The sequence below is a fragment of the Sciurus vulgaris genome (genome assembly GCF_902686455.1).
Source record: "Sciurus vulgaris genome assembly, chromosome: 7".
Lineage (NCBI taxonomy): Eukaryota > Metazoa > Chordata > Mammalia > Rodentia > Sciuridae > Sciurus > Sciurus vulgaris.
This window is the reverse complement of record NC_136467.1, coordinates 143,042,238-143,063,543: the sequence shown is the minus strand read 5'-3', so window position 1 is coordinate 143,063,543 and position 21,306 is coordinate 143,042,238. Positions and strand designations below refer to the sequence as shown.

At 38.8% G+C, this 21,306-nt stretch overlaps 1 protein-coding gene and 1 long non-coding RNA gene across 2 annotated transcripts in view; one reads left to right on the top strand and one right to left on the bottom strand.

Annotated features, from left to right (window-relative positions):
- ELOVL2 (ELOVL fatty acid elongase 2) overlaps nt 1-21,306 on the top strand; it is a 57,453-nt gene that overhangs the window by 17,831 nt on the left and 18,316 nt on the right. The gene's annotated exons all lie outside the window — the stretch shown is intronic.
- LOC306666085 lies at nt 17,410-17,992 on the bottom strand. The gene is made up of 2 exons (XR_013765181.1): nt 17,913-17,992; nt 17,410-17,673 (listed from the first exon to the last, which is right to left on the bottom strand). It is a non-coding gene; the product is annotated as an uncharacterized lncRNA (long non-coding RNA).

Here is a 21,306-nt window from a genome sequence, read left to right as displayed (position 1 = left end):
AAAAGTTGTCATTCTTGATAAAAGCATTAAAGGAGGACACCTCTCCTCTACGATGTCGCTCCCCTGAACATAAGTCCAATGGCAGTTGGAAAGCCGTGACAGTGTGCCCCCGAAGTGGAATGTGCAAATGCAGAACACCCAGGGGCTGTCTGTGACTCCTGTGTCCCACCTGTCCTAGGTGCCTTTACAAATATGAGGTTGTTGAACCTTTACAACAACGATGTGAAGTTAGGGTGATTAACCTCATTTCATAAATGACAAAGATGCTGCTCAGAGACAATGGTTTACCCAAGATTATGTAGCTACTTGGTGAAAGAGCCAAGACTGGAACTTGTGTGAACTCCCATTCTTTGTAGTGAACCTTGCTGAATGCCATACTACCTCTTAGCTACAGTCTGAAGTGACCACTAGACTCAAGATTGACTGAAAATAATCACCACATGAGCTTCCAGCAAGAAGACACAGCCGTCCTGTGAACAAGTCACTCATCATTAGCTCTATGAAACAGGCAAGTGGCTTTATTTCTCCAAGCCTCACTTTGCCAATCTGTCAATTTTCTGAAAGAAAATACCTATCTTACAGAGTAGTGAAGAGAAATAGGAGAGATAATAGGATATAACGTGTCCAGTACAGTGGCTGGTGTCTAGTAACACTTTCAGGCTACTTTCATTTATTGATGTTATCATCATCATCTGTAGTATATGTAATGGAGAAATCAGTGATGAAGCAATTCTGAAATTGGGAAATTCTTGATATATTGTTCTAAAATGGAAAAAAATAACAAAGAGCGAGCTAGCTTCGTGGCTGCTCTAGGTAGCTAACGTGGAAGAATGTAATCTTTTCCCTTCTTTACCATTTACTAAGTAAAAGGAAAGGAAAAGAAAGCTGACTACCATGTCACGTGCGCAGGCAGTTTACTCTTCTGATGGGGACAGTTGCTCTGCACTGAAGCCATCCATTCATGGATCAGTCTGTTTTCTGCACCTGCTTCTAGTCAATAGTAAATTCTCCTTACAAACTGACCGAACTAAGAGAACTAGAACAGGTCAAGCAATAGCTTACCTTGGCAACTACAGCCAATGAAGCATGCAATATTCTGGATTGACTTTTTTTATTCGATTAAGGAGGTAAAATGTTATCCAAATGTAAAACTAGGAACCAAATCCCCAAAGAGCAAAAGACATCCTCTAACCAGTGCGACTTAGATGTAGTTAAAAAGGAACTTTGCAGCAGCGTCACTTGTTTAATGGGAAAGAAGAGAAATTCATGTGCATAAATCCCACCGTCCACTGGCAAATGTCCAGAGGAGACCATTTGGAGGAAGGTACCAGGGGAAAAGGTATTAGGCCGAAGCAAAAGGAATTGGTTATATCAATAGAAATACAGTGTTCATATTAAAAGTAATAATAGTTCTACTACTTTCTGAAAATGTTCACTTCTGAGGGCTCTAAATTAGTTAAAAGTGGACAAGCCTGAAAGTTTTTTTTTTTTTTTTTTTTGCACAAAATTAGGAATTGCTTTCCTAATTAAGAAACATTTAAAGCTAGACCTTGCGAGCTGGTTTGGAGGCTCTGGCACGGGAGCACTTACTGCCTCTGTGTCCTCGGCTGCAGCCTGTCTTCCTCTGTGGGAAGGTCGTCCTTCTCATCCTAGCACGCAGATTCCAGAGGGACACACAGGGGACTGAGGCCTCATCCACCCTGGAGATCAGTGCAGCGAAGGGTGTTGCAGCCAGATCACCCTCACACCCAAACGTTTAAAACGCATGGTGAGAAGTCCCCTACTGGAGGTTTTCTAGTATGGTAGGTAAACTTCTATCAGAATTGTTGTGGAAAAATTATTTGGGTAGAAAGTTGAATTAGATATTTATGACTCTGATTTATAAAAGCCAAAAACCTGCTTATTCATCTGAGGTTGAAAAAAAAATTACTGCTTTCTGAGCTCTTTTCTATTCAAAACAATAACTGGACCATGCAGAGCTGGTTCTTATGCTTTTTCTGTGTGATGGGCAGTGAATCCTTACAATAAAAATTGACATTTTTCTTTATTTTTTTAAAGTTATTTTTCATAAAACAGAAGGATAAATGTAAGGAACAGAAATACACCAAAGATTTTCAAAATATTTTACCTAAAGATATAAATCTTATGTTGGTCAAAGAACATCAAGTTTATTTGATTGGAGGAATAAGCGCAAGAGATCTATTTTACAACATGGTTATTACAGCTAATAACAATATACTTGAAAATTGCTAAGAGAATAAATTTTAAGTGCTCTCATAATAAGAATGTGAGAAATGCATGTGTTAATTAACTCAATTTAACCATTCTATTTATATTTGAAATAGACATATTTCAAAACATCATGCTCTACACTATTAGCATATATAGTTTGTATTTATCAATTATAAATTACTCAAGATGTAAATATCTATGGATAGTTAATCTGGGTGTAATAGCACTCTACATGATTAAAGTTCATATGAAGAAATCAGGCTGCAGGGTATAGACTGGCAAAAAAAAATTCCCGTTACTACTACTGCTTTCTATATGCTGGATACATAAAAAGCTAGAGGCCCTTTTACCTGAGTTTCAAGACTAAAGACAGATTTTTACATCATTAATCCAGTGATTGTGTTGGAATTACACATGGATAACCACTCAGAAGTATATTTATTTAACTGATTCTTAAAATATAGTGAGATATCTTGATCAACATTCCATAAATCTTTGTCTTCATAAAATCTTTGTTTCTAGGTAAATGTCTCAATAGCAGCTAATTCAGTCATCATAAAAAAGGATGAATATATACACACACATACATGTGTATATATAAATAAAGTCCAAGGCCACAAAACTTGTTATTTTGACATACCAGAGCTGAGTAAAGAATGTAGATCTCTTAATTCATATTCTGGTACTTTCTGGCTTAGGATGATTACTAACTTTGTAGTGAAATGTTAATCTTTATTAAATGGCTAAATGCATGGATATTCCCTTTAAAAGATTCCATGGAATTGGGAGAATACATTTTGGTTAAATAGGACTCCTAATTACTACATCAACCCTGAGTTTCTTCTGTGTTCCAACCTTTTGCTAAATGTATGTAAGCTGCTCTTATGGGTTTGACGTAAATTTGCTTTATTCTAAAAGATTTTAAGCTGAAGTAACCATTTCTGGCATGGGGTCAAACAGCTTTCTTTATTAATATATTTTAGTGACTCTTCATTTAGAGAATTCTACAGAGTGAGGAGTAGAAACTAGAATGAACCTAGATATAGGTGAAAACCAGGCTGTATCTATGTAGAGAGAGCATGGTAAGGTTCTCTTTCCATCATTTCCTGCTGCTACCCTTGTAATAAGTTTCTGAGACTTAATTCTCCCTACTGATGAGACAGTGGACCTTAAAAAACACTAATAAGCATTAACCACATTTGTTCTTCAAAAACCCAGTTTAAGCTATATGTGGTGGTGTACACCCATGATCCCAGTGGCTTGGGCGATTGAGGCAGGAAGAGGGAAAGTTTGAGGCCAGTCTCAGCAACCTAGTGAGACCCTGTCTCAAAAATGAACAGGGCTAGGGATGTGCTTGATGGTGGAGTGCCTCTGGGTTCAATCCCCAGTAATGCAAAATGAGAAAAACAACAAAAAAAGTCCATTTAGGTCAAGGTTACTTTTGAGAGTTTTGTACTTCTTGTTTCAAAAGCCATGGTAATTCCATTTTTGGTGATTGCTGATAATTTAGTCAACATTTTAGAGTAATTCTTCGTTTTTTGATGCATCTGGTTTTCTACCAGCTTTGAGACTATGGAAGAGAGAAGAAGAATAGAATGGATGGGAGGAAAAAAAGACTCATTATCATTGTCTCTTAAAAACTTTAAAGCGGGAAAGGACTTGGATATTATTTTATTCAATCATGTTATTTTTTGTACTGTAATTACAAAAAGTTATGGTCTGAGAGGCCTAATAGCAGGAATAAAATGTTTCTTTGAGGAGCATTTTTAATTACAAAATGCTTTCTATTCATTAGAAAAAGGGTAGTATTGTTTCATAAAAGTGTTCATTCAACAGGAGTCAAAACAGTAGCCAAGTATATTATTTTTTAAAATGGGGATCAGAGCCTTACATTTACATACTTTTCTTTCTTTTTCAGGTTAAATTAATTTATCTTTTTTGCCATACTGGGGATTGAATCCAGGGGAACTTTACCACTGAGCTACATCCCCATCTCCTTTTTAAAGAAAATTTTATATATTTTTATTTGTTTTAATTGGTCATATATGCATTTTGACACATTGTACACAAATGGAGCATAACTTCTCATTTCTCTGGCTGCACATGGTGCTGAGTCACATGAGTAGTGTAATCATACATGTATATAGGGTAATAATACCTGTCTCATTCTACCCCTCTTCCCATCCCCACTACTACACCCCTCCTCTCACTCCCCTTTGCATCATCCAAAGTTCCTTCATTCTTCCCTAACCCCATCCACTGTGGATCAGCATTCACTTATTAGAGAAAACATTTGATTTTTGGTTTTTTGGGGTTGGCTTATTTCACTTAGCATGATAGTCTCCAACTCCATCCATTTACCTGCAAATGCTATAATTTCATTCTTCTTTAAGACTAATATTCCATTGTGTAAATGTACCACATTTTCTTTATCCATTCATCTGTTGAAGGGCATCTAGGTTGTTCCATAGTTTTGCTATCATGAATTGAGCATGAAATAAACATTGATGTGGCTGTATCACTATAGTTCACTGATTAGAAGTTCTTTGGGTATAAACCCAGGAGTGGGATAACTGGGTCAAGTGGTGGTTCCATTCCAAGTTTTCTTAGGAATGTCTATACTGCTTTCCATAGTGGTTGCACCAATCTGCAGTCCCACCAACAATGTATGAGTGTTCCTTTTTCCCCACATCCTTGCCAGCACTTATAATTGCTTGTATTCTTGATAATTGCCATTCTGACTAGAGTAAGTCGAAATCTTAGAGTAGTTTTGGTTTGTATTTCTCTAATTGCAAGAGATGATGAACATTTTTTCATGTATTTGTTGATTGATTGTATTTCTTCTGTGAAATATCTGCTCAGTTCCTTAACCCATTTATTGACTAGGTTATTTGTTTTTTTGGTGTTAAGAGTTTTGGGTTCTTTATATATCCTGGAGATTAGTGCTGTATTTGAGATGCATGTGGTAAAGATTTTCTCTCATTCTGTAGACTCTCCTTCATGTTAATGATTGTTTCCTTGACTGACAAGAAGCTCTTTAGTTTGAATCCATCCCACTTATTCTTAGTTTTACTTTTTGCACTTTAGGAATCTTGTTAAGGAAGTCAGGTCCTAAGCCAACATGGAAATTTGTGCTTACTTTTTCTTCTGTTAGGCACAGGGTCTCTGCTCTAATGCCTAAGTAAGTCTTTGATCCACTTTGAGTTGATTTTTGTGCAGGGTGAGAGATAGAGGTTTAATTTCATTTTGTTACATATGGATTTCCAGTTTTCCCAGCATCATTTTTTGAAGAGGTTATTTTTTTCTCCAGTGTATGTTTTTGGCACCTTTGTCTAGTTTGAGATAACTGTATTTATGTGGGTTTGTCTCTGTATCTTCTGTTTTGTACCATGTCTATTTTGGTGCCAATACCATGCCATTTTTGTTACTATGGTTCTGTAGTGTAGTTTAAGTTCTGGTATTGTGATGCCTCCTGCTTCACTCTTGCTAAGGATTACTTTGGCTATTCTGGATCTCTTATTTTTCCAAATGAATTTCATGATTGCTTTTTCTAGTTCTATGATGAATGTCAATGGGATTTTAATAGCAATTGCATTAAATCTGTATAACACTGTTGGTAGTATGGCCACTTTGACAATATTAATTCTGCTTATCCAAGAGCATGGGAGATCTTTTTGTCTTCTAAGGTCTTCATCAGTTTCTTTCTTTAGTGTTCTGTGGTTTTCATTGTAGAGGTCTTTTACCTCTTTTGTTAGATTGATTCCCAAGTGTTTTATTTTTTGAGACTATAGTGAATAGGGTAGTTTTCCTGATTTCTCTTGCAGTGGATTTGCCACTTATGTATTAGGAATGCATTTGATTTATGGGTATTGATTTTATATCCTGCTACTTTGCTGAATTCATTTATGAGTTCTAGAAGTTTTCTGGTGGAATTTTTGGATCTTCTAAATATAGAATTATGTCATTGGCAAATAGTGATAGTATGAGTTCTTCTTTTCCTACTCACATCCCTTAATTTCTTTTGACTGATTGCACTGGGTAGAGTTTCAACAATGATGTTGAATAGAAGTGGTGAAAGAGGGCATCCTTGTCTTGTTCCAGTTTTTTGAGGGAAAGTTCTCAATTTTTCTCCATTTAGAATGATGTTGGCCTTGGGCTTAGCATCGATGACTTTTACAATGTTGAGGTATGTTCCTACTGTCCCTAGTGTTTTGAACATGAAGAGGTGCTGTATTTTGTCAAATGCTTTTTCTGCATCTGTTGAGATAATCATATGATTCTTTAAGTCTATTGATGTGATGAATTATGTTTATTCATTTCTGTATGTTGAACCAACCTTGCATCCCTGGGATGAACCCCACTTGATTGTGTTGTACTATCTCTTTTTTAAATTTTGTTTTTAGTTGTAGGCAAACACAGTGCCTTTATTTTTATGTGGTGCTGAGGATCGAATCGAGGTCCTCACATATGCTAGGTGAGTGCTCTACCACTGAGCCACAACCTCAGCCCAATCTTTTTAATATGTTTTTGTATGTGATTTGCTAGAATTTACTGAGAATTTTTGCATCTGTGTTAATCAGGGATATTGGTCTGAAGTTTTCTTTCCTTGATGTGTCTTTGTCTGGTTTTGATATAAGGGTGATATTCGCCTCATAGAATGAGTTTGGAAGAGCCTGCCTTTTCTATTTCATGGAATAATTTTAGGAGTATTGGTGTTAATTCTGCTTTGAAGGTCTTGTAGAACTTGGCTGAGAATCTGTCTGATCCTGAGCTTTTCTTGGTTGGTAGGCTTTTGATGGCATCTTCTATTTTATTGCTTGAAATTCATCTGTTTAAATTGTGTATGACCTCCTGATTCAGTTTGGGTAGGTCATATGTCTAGCAATTTGTTGATATCTTTGATATTTTCTATTTTGAGTATAACTTTTCAAAATAATTTCTAATTATCTTCTGTATTTTAGTAGTGTTCATCATATTTCCTTTTCCATCACATATTTTAATAATTTGAGTTTTCCCTCTCTTTGTTGGTGTGGCTAAGGGTTAATCAGTTTTGTTTTCAAAGAACAAGCTTTTTGTTTTGTCAATTTTTTCAATGGTTTCTTTTGTTTCAATTTCATTGATTTTAATTATTTCCTATCTTCTGCTTTTGGTGTTAGTTTGTTCTTCTTTTTCTAGGGCTTTGAGAGGTAATGTTAGGTCATTTATTTGTTCACTTTCTGTGCTTTTAAGGAATAAGCTCAATACGATGAACATTCCCCTTAGCATTGCCTTCATAGTGTCCCAGAGATTTTGATATGTTGTACTGGTATTCTCATTTACCTCTAAGTATTTTCTTTATTTCCTCCCTGATTTCTTCTGTTATCCATTCATCATTCAGCAGCATACTATTTAGTCTTCAAGTGTTGGAGTAGCTTTTATTTTTTATTTTATTGTTGTTTTCTAGTTTCATTCTGTTATGATCTGATAGAATTCAGGGTAGTATTTCTATTTTTTTTTTTTTTTTTTTTTGAGAGTTGCTTTGTGGCATAACGTGATCTGTTTTAAAGAAGGATCCATGTTCTGCTGAGAATAAAGTGTACTCATTTGATGATGGATGAAATACTCTGTATGTATCTGTGAAGTCTAAATCATTGATTGTATTATTTCTGTAGTTTTTCTTTTTTTTAGTTTTTGTTTGGAAGGTCTGTCCAGTGCTGAGACAGGTGTGTTAAAGTCACTCAGTATTATTGTGTTGTGGTCTATTTGATTGTTGAAATTGAGAAGCGTTTGTTTGATGTACGTAGAGGCTCCATTGTTTGGGGCATATATATTTATGATTGTTATGTCTTAATGTATGATTCTCTTAAGCAGTGTGAAATTTTCTTCCTTATCCCTTCTGACTAACTTTGGTTTGAAGTCCACTTTGTCTGATATGAGGATGGAAACCCCTGCTTGCTTGCTTTTGCAGTCCATGTGGGTAGTATTTTTTTTCCCATCCTTTCCCATCCCTTCATTCTGTGGATAAATACATCTTTTCCTAGGAGGCGAGTCTCTTGAAGACAGCTTATTGTTGTGTCTTTCTGTTTTTAATCCAGTCTGCCAGTCTTTGTCTTTTGATTGATAGGTTTAGGTCATTAACATTCAGGGTTATTATTGAGATATGATTTGTATTCCTGTTCATTTTGGTTTATTTTTGGTTTTTAACTTGACTTAATTGTTTCTCCTTTTGATTGACCTGTCCTTTTGTGTCATTCCTCCCTTTGCTGTTTTTTTTTTTTTTTTTTCCCTTAATTTCCTCTCATGGAATATTTTGCTGAAAATGTTCTGTAGTGAAGACTTTCTAGTTGTGAATTCTTTAACTTATATTTATCATGGAAGGTTTTTATTTCATCTTCAAATCTGAAGCTTGCTTTTGCTGGATATAAAATTTTCAATTGGCATCCCTTTTTTTTCAGAGCTCGATATGTTATTCCAGGACCTTCTGGTGTTGAGGGTCTGGGTTAGGAAATCAGCTGAAATCCAATTTGGTTTTCCCTATATGTAATTTGATTTTTTTACTTTCATAGCCTTTAAAATTCTGTCCTTATTCTGTATGCTAGTCATTATAATGTGCTGTAGTGGGGTCTGCTGTAATTTTGTACATTTGATCCCCATCCCTTTTTATATTTTATTTTGAGACAGGGCCTTGCTTAAGTTGCTGAAGCTGGGCAACCTGTGATCTTCCTGCCTCAGTTTCTCAAATTGCTGAGATTAGAGGCACGTTCTGCTGCCTGGCTAATTTTCTCATTTTGACACAATATTTTGGCAAAGGCATTGGCTTAGTTACACATGGTGTGTAGCTTGTAATAGATGCTTTTGTCTTCTGCCTGTCATCATCTATAAAGTAGGTGATACTTGTTACCTTTTTCCTCCTTCCCTCCTCCATTCCCTGGAGGTTTTCATCCATCAGCCTGTGTTTTGGGAGACCATGATGGCTGATGGTTGAACACTGATGAATGAACTTAGGTGAATTAAGTTGAGGTCCCCAAAGGTGTGTAACATAACATGAACTTAAGATATCTAAAATTAGCTGTCACATTCTATCCATTATGAAGCCAAGTGGGATGTCCTTCCCATTTTTGTGCCTACACAGCTTAGGTTGTATTTGCCATTTGATGATTTTTGTTGTTCTCATAATGGCTGCTAATGATGCTCAATTTGACTTGATATTGTCTGTATTAGAATGCTAAGGGAGAGGTATGAATTTTTTTCCTTTACCTCTTAGAAAGAACTTTGCATAGGGAAGGGTGGTTCAACTCTCACTTTAGTGATAATATGCTGCCAAACAAAGAAGTGTTGAATAAGGATTTCAGAATCTTGATTACTGCATAAATTTCCATATTAGTTGGTGTTATATCTTAAGAGAAGGAAATATGTGACAAGTCTTCTCTATATGCTTTTCATATTGTCCTTGCTCAGTATTAGCAATTAAAGGATCCATCTTTTAATTTACCATAAATATATTTAAATACTGTTGATATTTTTAAAATATACATAGAAATAATATAGATGTGAGCATTGTTTAAAAACTAGGAATAAAATCTGGCCTATACTTTTTCCAAGAAATCATTAAAAGGTTTACTTTGTTTTCATATTGAAAAGGGTACCACTTGTACTTGCAGAATAGCCAACCTGCTTCCCCTCTGGACAGTACTTGATAACCAGAGCACATTTGAACAGAATCTCCTTTCATTGCTACTGTTAATTGTGAAAGAGCTTTATTCTTCTCCATGTCCCCAAATTCAGAAACTGGTACAATTCCAAGTTGTCCTGAGTACAGATATCTGGCTTTGGATTAAATCTCCAAGGAGTTTTATATTCTTTCACCACTTCCTGTGGAAGTTGGAATAGTAATACTTATAAATTATCTTGAATTGCAAACTTAGCATTCTTGGCTTTTTTACTCCTCACATATTCAGTATTGAATCACAGAATAACTTTATTTTTTTAAACATGAAAATTGAAGCTTTGTTTTTCTGTTTAGCAGGTTTTATTGTATTAAAATTAAGGCAAGTTATTTAATATCTTTTAATCCACTAAGTTCCAAGTTTTCAATACTGTATTTCAATGAAATTGACAGTTACATTAAAATAGATTGGAAATGATTGTTAATTATTATTATATTTATACTTATTATATAACCCTAGATTATATAATTTTGTATTATGTACTATATTTAAGTTTTTTATATGCATTCCACATCTGGGACAATGGGACGAAATGGGTTCATGAGACCAGAACATTATGAGATAAATATGTTTGGATTTTATTCCCACAGTCTTGGAGAGAAGGCCATGACTTGCAAAAGGACTGGAAAGAAACCAATTTATTATATTCATTTTTAAGGATATCCATTTAGTAAAACATCAGTTTCCTTAAACTTGGTGAATTCCTGTATAACCAGTGAATTCATTCACAATCCATTTAAGCCTTGTGAGTATATTTTAAAAGTGTTGAAAATCTGTTCTTATGACTTAGGTTTGTTTATATCATTGACCAAGCCCCATTCTGTGGTCCAGTGACACCAGGTGTTGATGCTGTGTGTAACTAGCTTATGCTTCACCAGTCCTCACAAGTCCCCTGCAGTTCTCCCCCTCGACCCACTTCTGTCCAGGAGGCTTCCTGGTTGCTCACAGTGATTTTGTTCCACAACCTCTGTGGGGCAGTCCTCTTCTCACTCAGATCCCCTTGCTGGGCAGGGTGCTGCCCCCTGAGCACTCACCCCTGCATCGTGGAGTGCTGACTGCCTGCTGAGTACGGCTCTGTGGCAGTGCTCTTGTCCCATTGAGTGTCCCAGACTGCTGAGCACTGAGTTCTCTCTAGCTGGACACCAGCTGTGACACAGTGGAGCTCTGCACATACCAGACTTCATTCTGTGGAGAAGTTGAGGAGAATGCCTGTCTCCTCCTTTCTTTTATGTTAGATTTCAAAGCCTCCATCTTGCAATCCAGTATCTTTGTAAGTTAAGGGCATCTGTTTTTCTTCATTGCCTTCTCTGCTTGGGACCCGTGAAGGATCCAGGTAACAGCCTCTACTGCATTTAGCATGACCTACTCCTCTCATATCCAGGGCTTGGTTACTAAGGCAGTCTTGTCAGTATCTGGCTACCCCGCCAGTGCCTCCCCAGGACCAGCTCCATCTAAAGACGTTGCTCAGGTTCTTGTGCAAAGTGGACTCTCCTGCCAATCTGTAGATATTCTGCAGGCAAGAGGCAGACCATCTGCAGCACTTGGCCACATGTGGCAGGAGCAGAAGTCAAAGGCATGTGTGCTCCCAGAACTCCAGAAAATTGCTGTTTAACAACGTGGAAATTCGGCTCCCACAGTGGACAAATTTTTAGTGGTTTATGAGGCCTTCCCATCTCCCCTCCCCCACAACCATCTAAGGAGTTGTGACTTCTACAACTTCAACATTCAACTCACAAACTTAGCAAGTGTAAATGTCACAAGCTTTCTCAGTTCTTACAAATGAGCTCAGCTACATTCATCAATACCTGACCTTTTTCCTTCCCCATCTTACTATTCATGATTCCCTGTCTAATCTTGAAATATGCAAGGCTGAAACAAGAAACGCAATGCTTTAAAAGCACATAACATATTACCTGGGTCTTCCAATGTCTGTAGTCATTTTAATTCTTCCAGTTTACCTGGCTTATGCCCATGATCCTAAGCACTATGTCTGTTTTAGAACCTTCTATTTAAAAGAAGAGAAAACTGTAGAAAGCCACTCTGTACCCAGCCCGTGGGATAGGAACCCTCACCCGCATGCTTAGACCATAGCCAAGTCCACGGTGGGGTCTCAGCATAGATGAGAGGATCTGGCTACTGTGGCTTTAACCACCACACAGACCCCCCCGCAAGCGATTCTGGAAAGATAAATGCTAATGTTTATTTATTCCAAATGTAAAATTTTTTTCAATAAATCCTATCATTCAAGAAATCAGACTGAGAAAAAAAAACATGGAAATTAGTAATTTTTAAACATTATATTTGTCTCTTTAAAATCTAGAATAAAAAGATGTGCGGGGATGGAGCTGTAACTCAGTGGTGGTAGGTTTGCCTAGCATGTGCAAAGTGCTGGATCCATTTCCCAGTAAACCAAAAAAAAGTTTTGATTAGGGTTTCACTAGTTGGTGATTTCTACTTTCTACTTATTTTATTTTATAGTATTTTTTGGTATCATTGCTGTCCTTTTAAAAATTTTGTTTTAGTTGTTGATGGACCTTTATTTTATTCATGTATTTACATGCGGTGCTGAGATTCAAACCCAGTGCCTCACACATGCTCGCAAGCGCTCTACCACTGAGCCACAGCCACAGCCCCAATCACTGCTGTCATCTCTCTCCAGTTTAAAAAGACAGTGATACTTTGCCAGAGCTTTCCCAGTGTCTCTCATTTTGTTCCCCACTACTCTTCACTTGCCAAATACATGTTCATGATATTCAGTCCTGATAATCCTCCAAACCTGCTGAAGAAGAGCGTTGTCAAAGGCGGACCCACTAATGTCTGCTATCCCACTCCTGGTGTGACTGGCAAACTCATTCTCTCGTTAATAGAGGTATTCCACAAATGCTTCTTTAAAATTCTTATTTGTTATGCATGACATTAGGATACATTTTGACATAAAAGCATGTGATATAATTTCTCCAATTCAGTTCCCAGCATTTCCTCTCCTCCACCCCCCCTCCTCTGCCTCTACTGATGTTTCTGCAATTTTAGTTATTTTTGGTGGTGGTGGTGGTTGTTTTGTTGTTGTTGTTGTTTAAGTGTCTTGTGGATATGCCTGATGTTGGGGTTCACTGTGCTATATTCAAGTATCTACACAGGAAAGTTTGGTCAGATTCATTCCACTGTCTTTACTTTTCCTGTTCCTCCTTCCTCCCCTCACTTCCCTTCATCTGCTCTACTGGTCTTTCCTCTTTTTTGATGCAATTCCCTTGACCCCCTCCCCTTCTCTTCTCCTTCCCCTCCCCCACCCCCTCTCCTTGCAACATTATTTTAGATTAGCTTCTGTGTCAGAGAAAATATTCAACCTTTGACTTTTGGGGACTCACTTATTTCACTTAGCATGATAGTCTTTAGTTCTATCCATTTACCAACAAATGCCATAATTTCATTCTTTTTATGGCTGAGTCATACTCCATTCTATATATGTACGACATTTTCTTGAACACCTAGTGTGTGCCAGGCAAAGAGGGTCTTGACTGGTTTGGGAGGAGGTAAGTGGCCTGGGGAAACCAAAATACAACTGGGAGGCATCCAGGCAGAAGCAAGAACTCATGTGCTGTGGCACACAGAGAACGCATGGTGCATTGGGGACACCCCAGTGAACGAATAGGCCTGGAGCGAAGAGGGCAAATGGGAGTCCACAGGGAAAAGAGACCGAGAACAGTGGGTAAAGGTTGTTGAGCTCTGGACCACTCAGTCAAGGGAGCTCATAACAGTGACTTGATTTTCTAAAAGTTTTCAGATTTTATGCTAAATTTAAAAAGTAGTCAAGAACTTGAGGTCAAGTGTGTGTTTGAATTACCTTAGTGCTGTCCACTGAGCTCTGTGTTATTTGCATTGTATTAAAATACTGGTATAGAAATAGTAATGCTTGTAATGATAGAAATAATGAGGTTGTTACTGAAATAGGTTGCTTTGGGACTTTTTGTGTAATTTTAACCTGTTTTCCTGTTAACAAAATGATAATCTGACCCATACTCAGGAAGAACTGCTGAAGATCCCTTGAAGGAAGCCCCCACAGGTTGTTTTGGTTGAAGGCAAATCCTTTTCTTGCTGTGGGAACTGAGCTGTAGCTCACCTGGATTCTTGTTCTGCTGCTGTGTGTTAGTGGGTAAAAGAGTGGAAACGAGTTAAAGGGCCCTCTTGACCTCTTCTCTGAGCATCCTGGAAAGACCCGTATGGAAACATGAGGGGTGGACTGTCTTTACTGATCTTTTGAAGGTAGTTGGATTTTAGTCGCTTAGAGTATGCAATTTGAGGTTCAAGATTTAGCCAAATGCTTGTTGCTGATTACCATAGAAAATTGGGCTGATCACTAATCTGTATCAATACAAAATAATAAAATGCATATTAAATGGAAATTTAAGTTACTTGTCAGGTACTTAGTCAAAAATTTCTAAATAGGTTTATACTTTGTAGACATTTTATATGATGATATCTTTTGTCAAACCAACCAATTAAAAATGATTTTCTTTTAAAACTTGAGGAGGCCATCGTATAACTTTCCTCTGTCATTCCACGAGAGACGACCAGGGAGGCATGTAAGGAGCTGTCATCTGACCAAACCCTGAATGAGATGGAGAGCCACGTGGGAGAGCAGAGTGTAATAAGCAAGACTGCAGTCATCATTCTGGACTTTAAAAAGTCTGTTTATTCCCTGTTGAAACTGTCCTGTCAACTCGGGGCTACCCAGGGGGCAGATAAAATCAGCCCCATGTCTTTGTCAGTTTAGTGTCCCCAGACACTGCAGCACAAGGAAGGAACGTGAGCCCTGCTCAGAGGACTTCCTCTCATGCCCAGGCTCTGGAACCTCTCCATCTGAAGGCAGGAGAACTCTGAGCTGCAGTTCAAGCTTGACTTGGCCACAGTGCTCTTGAGCCTGCAGCTCAACAACTGTAAGTCAGAAAATTTCCAGCTTTTAAAGGTCTTTGTGAAACCGTGGATGATGTAACTCAAATACCCAGCCATATTAAGTGCTTGGTAAATAGTAGCCAGTATTACTCGCCATATGGTTAGCTTATTTCTATTTTAAGATGTGATAACAAAATGTAAGTGTTCCTCAAATTCTTCAGGACTTAATTTAGACTAAGGTTTCAGTTTTAGGAAATCATTCTGTAAGACACACAATTTAGAGTTCTCGTACCCCCACTCATTGCCGACACTCAGCCTAACTTCCCTCACTGCTCTCTTCAGAGAACACTAGAGGGAAGATGGGGATATTGAGTGGGTAGGTCCCTGGAAAGCAGTTCAGGGTGTCAGTGTAACATGTGCATGATACACACTGTGAGGTCAGCTGCATGGCAGCCAAAGAACTGGATGTGTTTGTGTCTGCTCACTTTTATCAAACGTCCGAGCCTTCTAGTTTCAGTCACAAATGTGAACACATGTAGTTTCTTCAGATACATGAGGGACTGGCTGGGAACATCCCCCTAGAGTCTGCCGAAAGAGGTTTCAACTTTTGACCACCATACTGAGACCTGGGTACAACATAAAGGCCTTTTTGTGTACAGCTCGTAGCCACATCTCCTCCTCTGTCCATACAAGTCGGCCTTGACCCTGAACTTCCTGGGAAGCTGCTGAGATGTGTCAGGTTAGTCTCAAATATAAAACATTCTTCCCCTGTCCGTCCCATCTGCTGACGTGCTGTCATTGAGCAATTCAGACTTAGTTCACTCTTTTTATTTTTTTTTTCTTTTTTTTTTTTTTTATTGTAAACAAATGGGATACATGTTGTTTCTCTGTTTGTACATGGCGTAAAGGCATACCATTTGTGTAATCATAAATTTACATAGAGCAATGTTGTTTGATTCATTCTGTTATTTTTTTCCCTTCCCCCCACCCCTCCCACCCCTCTTTACCCTCTATACAGTAGTTCCTTCCTCCATACTTGCCCCCCTCCCTAACCCTAACTCTAACCCTTCCCTCCCCCCCATTATGTGTCAACCTCCACTTATTAGCGATACCATTCGTCCTTTGGCTTTTTGAGATTGGCTTATCTCACTTAGCATGATATTCTCCAATTTCATCCATTTGCCTGCAAATGTCATAATTTTATCATTCTTTATGGCTGAGTAATATTCCATAGTATATATATACCACAGTTTCTTTATCCACTCATCAATTGAAGGGCATCTAGGTTGGTTCCACAGTCTGGCTATTGTGAATTGAGCAGCTATGAACATTGATGTGGCTGTATTTCTGTAGTATGCAGATTTTAAGTCCTTTGGGTATAGGCCAAGGAGTGGGATAGCTGGGTCAAATGGTGGTTCCATTCCAAGTTTTCTAAGGAATCTCCACACTGCTTTCCATAGCGGCTGCACTAATTTGCAGCCCCACCAGCAGTGTATGAGTGTACCTTTCTCCCCACATCCTCGCCAACACCTGTTGTTGCTCGTATTCTTGATAATCGCCATTCTAATTGGAGTGAGATGGAACCTTAGGGTGGTTTTGATTTGCATTTCTCTTATTACTAGAGATGTTGAACATTTTTCCATATGTTTGTTGATTGCTTGTAGATCTTCTTCTGTGAAGTGTCTATTCATTTCCTTAGCCCATTTGTTGACTGGACTGTTTGAATTCTTGGAGTAGAGTTTTTTGAGTTCTTTATAGATTCTGGAGATTAGTGCTCTATCTGAAGTATGATTGGCAAAGATATTCTCCCACTCTGTAGGCTCTTTCTTCGCATTGCTGATAGTTTCCTTTGCTGAGAGAAAGCTTTTTAGTTTGAATCTATCCCAGTGGTTGATTCTAGCTTTTATTTCTTGTGCTATGGGAGTCCTGTTAAGGAAGTCTGGTCCTAGACCAACAAGATGAAGATTTGGACCTACTTTTTCTTCTATAATCTGCAGGGTCTCTGGTCTGATTCCGAGGTCCTTAATCCATTTTGAGTTTAGTTTCGTGCATGGTGAGAGATATGGGTTTAGTTTCATTCTGTTGCATATGGATTTCCAATTCTCCCAGCACCATTTGTTGAAGAGGCTATCTTTTCTCCATTGCATATTTTTGGCCCCTTTGTCTAGTATGAGAAAATTGTATTTATTTGGGTTTGTGTCCGTGTCCTCTATTCTGTACCATTGATCTACCTTTCTATTTTGGTACCAATACCATGCCGTTTTTGTTACTATTGCTTTGTAGTAGAGTTGAAGATCTGGTATTGCAATACCCCCTGTTTCACTCTTCCTGCTAAGGATTGCTTTAGCTATTCTGGGTTTCTTATTCTTCCAGATGAATTTCATAATTGCCTGCTCTATAGTTCACTCTTAAAATACAAGGAAGGAAGGATTTGGATCTGTGTCTCCTTTCACATGTAAGAGTCTGTTTGTGAACTTAATGCTTTTGCTAATTTTAAAAAGCGAGTTTGTGCTGAAGGATTGCTATTCTGGTTGTCTTCAAAATGTATAAAACTATCAACAAAACAGAACAAACACTGAACTCTTGAATCAGTTTTTATACAACACAATGTCATGATAGATGCTAAAACCTCAAAATGCTTAAGACATAAAGGATGAAGTGAGAAGAAAGTAAGGAAGAAGAGGGAAAGGGAACAAAGGAAGAGAGGAATCTGGGGTCCTTTACAGATCAGAAGCGGCACAGCAGGGTTTTGTAGTGGGGTTCATTTCTGCCTTGCCTCCTGCCTGGGCTTCTGTGGAATGGCCCTTGATCCTGATGGTAATGGTTCTGATCGGGACAGCCTTTTCTGAAGAAAAGTGGGCTGTCGGGGTGTCCTAGGCGATCCCAGGCCTCACCCTTTCAAGAACAGACATGAAGTCTTGCTGGTAATGTTGACCTGGCTGTATAGTTAGGGATGGGTGGGAGTTCCAGTGAGCATCATGGAGGCAACAAACAAAATGTGACCTTCCTGGCTCTCTTGTCTGCCACATACCCACAGAAAGTGATGACTAAAGCAGGAGTCAGTGGCAGGGGCGTGGGAATTACCCATTGAATGGCCAGGAAGACTGTCCCAGATTTCTGTAGTCTGTCTGGTGCTGTTTCAGGTGGTTGCTACCACGTCCAGGCAATCTTCTACTGAAAGTGAAAGTGAAAGTCTACTTGAAAGTGTAGAGCTCAGGATAGCACTTGCCTTGCTCAGGTCTAAGGGCATGACTGTTCCCTTCCCTTCTAATCTATCCAGAGTCTAACCATCTTTAAAGAAGGAACAGGCACAGGATATCAGCCAGGTGTTACACAGTGCTGTTTCCTGGGGCTAGGGATGAGATGGCATTAGAGATGGTAGTGGAGGTGCTGGCAGAAACAGGCTGTCACAAGGTGGAATAGGCTAGCTTGCATTAGGGTGCTTGGGTTATGGTTCTTCAGTGAGCTTCATTTCTGTTGCTTTTGATTTTCTCTAAATTCTACTTTCCATGTGGAATCATTTATCTTTAGCATGAAGACATCTTTAACATGCTATGTAGTACAGTTCTGCTGCCTCCAGATTCTCACTTAAGCATATGAACAGATGTCCTTACTTAACCATTATTTTTGAAGGATATTCTGGTTTCTTCCTTTGCAGTCCCCAAGCACTATAAATTATATTTTCTAGAATTTCATGTAAATGGAGATATATAGTATATATTCTTTAGCTTGCTTCATGCAGCATGATAATTTGGAGCTCTTCCTGTATGTGTTGTATGTGCATCAGTGGTTCAGTCCTTTATGTTGCTAACCTTTGTCTCATATACCCAACTGTACCCAACTTATCACCTGTTGATGGGCATTTGGAGTTGCTATCTTTAGCTATTACAAAGCTGCTATATTTGCATACAAGTCTTTGCATGGAAATATTATTTCTTCTGTCTTGCATGGACACCTAGAAATGGTGTGCTGGATCATATAGTGGGTGTATGTTTGATTTTACTGCCAAAGTGCTTTGAAAAGTGGTTGTCCCATTTTACATTCCCACCAACTATATTAAGTAATCAGGGACACAAAAAATAACACCCTCCTTCCTTACTTCCATCCTTTCTGTTCCTTAGCTATCTGTTGTGTACAACCACAAACTGAATTCCAAGTCATGGAACGTGGACTTTCTTGTGGGGGCAAGGAGTTTGGGAAGTGTTTTCAGGGTTAGTTGATAGAGAGTCCTGAGGCCTATGGATCTTGAAATTTCTGGAGAGGAGATGTTGTGCCCATGGGTAAGCATGTTTCCTTGGTCCAAAGGAACCATGGACCATGGACCATGTGTGATGGGATATGGTCACAGGATGACTAGGAAAGGATCCTTGAAGGTGTAGAGCTCAGGATAGCACTTGCCTTGCTCAGGTCTAAGGGCATGACTGTTCCCCTCCCTTCTAATCTATCCAGAGTCTAACCATCTTTAAAAACCCACCTGAAGTCCTCACTCCTATCTCTCACTACTGGCAGCTCGAGCTCCCTCCCTCAATTGCTTGCTATTCACCTTTCTATATATGTCTCACCTTCCTAATTATCTATAAGCTTTTGTGCCAACCACTTTGATCTCTTTTCTTCAAACATCTGACAGACATACAGACTCATTAAAAATGTTGGTTGAGGGCTGGGGAGATAGCTCAGCTGGTAGAGTGCTTGCCTTGCAAGCACAAGGCCCTGAGTTCAATTCCCAATACTGCCAAAAAAAAAAAAAAAAAAAAAAAAAAAATGTTGGTTGAATGAATAAGAGCATGAAGTTGGCTCTCTCTGCTCCGGGGTTGTGATGCTAATCTCGAGGAGCTTCCCCGTACGCTTTTCCATTTGCTCATGTACTGTTATTTCCCTGTCCACGCTCTCCTCCATCATTCTTGGCTAAGTGTTGGTCTTCAGTTAACTAACACCACAAAATTCTGTGTAGTTTGCTTATATTTTACCCAAACAGCATAACCTCCTTGCTCACTATGTGAAATGACCCAGAAATACAGAAAATCCCAGGCTTCTGATTTTCCTGCATTGGCTGTATTTGTCATCCAGGTCACTAGAGACCCTGGTCATGAACATTCCCCAAGTGAGTGATGCTGCAGTTTGTCCATGCTGTCTCTCCCTGGGTGTGTGCTTTCTTTCCTCCCTCTAGACAATGTCAGAGTATTTCAGAAGTCAGCCACAGCTTCATCTCTTCCTGGAAGCTTTCTCTTTTGGGGCGATCTAAATTGAAGTGCTTTCCCCTATCCTCTTACAGTACATCTCTGTAAATCTCTCATAATAGTTAAGTACTGGCACTGTGATTTTCATCTGACTTGCCTTCTAGACTGAAAACTGGAAAGATAGGAACCATGTCTCAGTTGACTTTTTGCTTCAGCATCAGACATGATTCTGGCTTGTGGCAATGCTCAAATAACTGATTAGTGAATGAAAGAACAGAATGCCTTTCTTATTCATATTTTGCATTATCTGCTTCATATTTTCATTTCTTTTGTTTCTACTCTTTAATTTTGAATAAATTTCTGCAAGTTTATAGAATGAGTTTTTTGACCTTTTAGTTTTATTTGTTCTACAAATTTTGGAAAATGGATTTTGAACCTTAGCAAACAAACTAAAGTTTAAACATTTGTTTACGGATGTGGCAATGGAAGATTTCATTGGCATCTGCTGCAAGGGCAGGTTACATCCTTGAGGTTCTTTAACCTGCTCTGCTGAGAATGATGGGCCTCTGGACAGACCTGCCTGCTCCAGCAGCCACAGAGATCATATCCTGTCACACTAATAAGTTAGGTAACTGACCTTTCTGAAGTCAGGGGGGGCTTCTGAGTTCCCCCACATAAAAGTACTGTTGAAAAATATCCAGGCTCCATTTAGCCAAAATACTTTTTATAAAGATGTTATGAAATAGGGAAAACAAAGTTGCTAATGCCTTGGCCAACAATAGTAGGTGCTAGTAAATGGGAGTCCCCATCTTCCCTCCCAGGCTTCCTAAGGTGCTCAGAGGTCTAAATTCCCTTGAAATTTCTCTCAGGATCAAAGATATGAATCTGGGATAGGTCCAATTGGGTAATGCCAGTTGCACTTGGGCAGATCCTTTTTCAGGTGCCACCAATAGATCCCCTCCTCCTCATAGCACTCACACTTTTTTTGGTGTCTTGATTGCACTCCAGCTGTTGGATCTAGAGCTTGTTCTGTGTGAACTTCCCGAGGCTGCCCCATTCAACCCCAGCCAGCTCAGGGACCAGTCTCCTGGCCCAGAGTCCTTACCAGCCATCCCTTTTCTGGAAATACTGGCTTGTGTTCTTTTCCTACCTTTGCTTGAGGAGGAACTCTAGACCTACAGTGTGGAAGGTAGGGGACAGTGTAACAGCAGAAATGCATGGATCAGAGCTAGATAAAATTGGCAGTGGCCAACTTAAGATGCTTAGCAATATTCAGCCCCAGCCAAGTCCATTTAAAATGA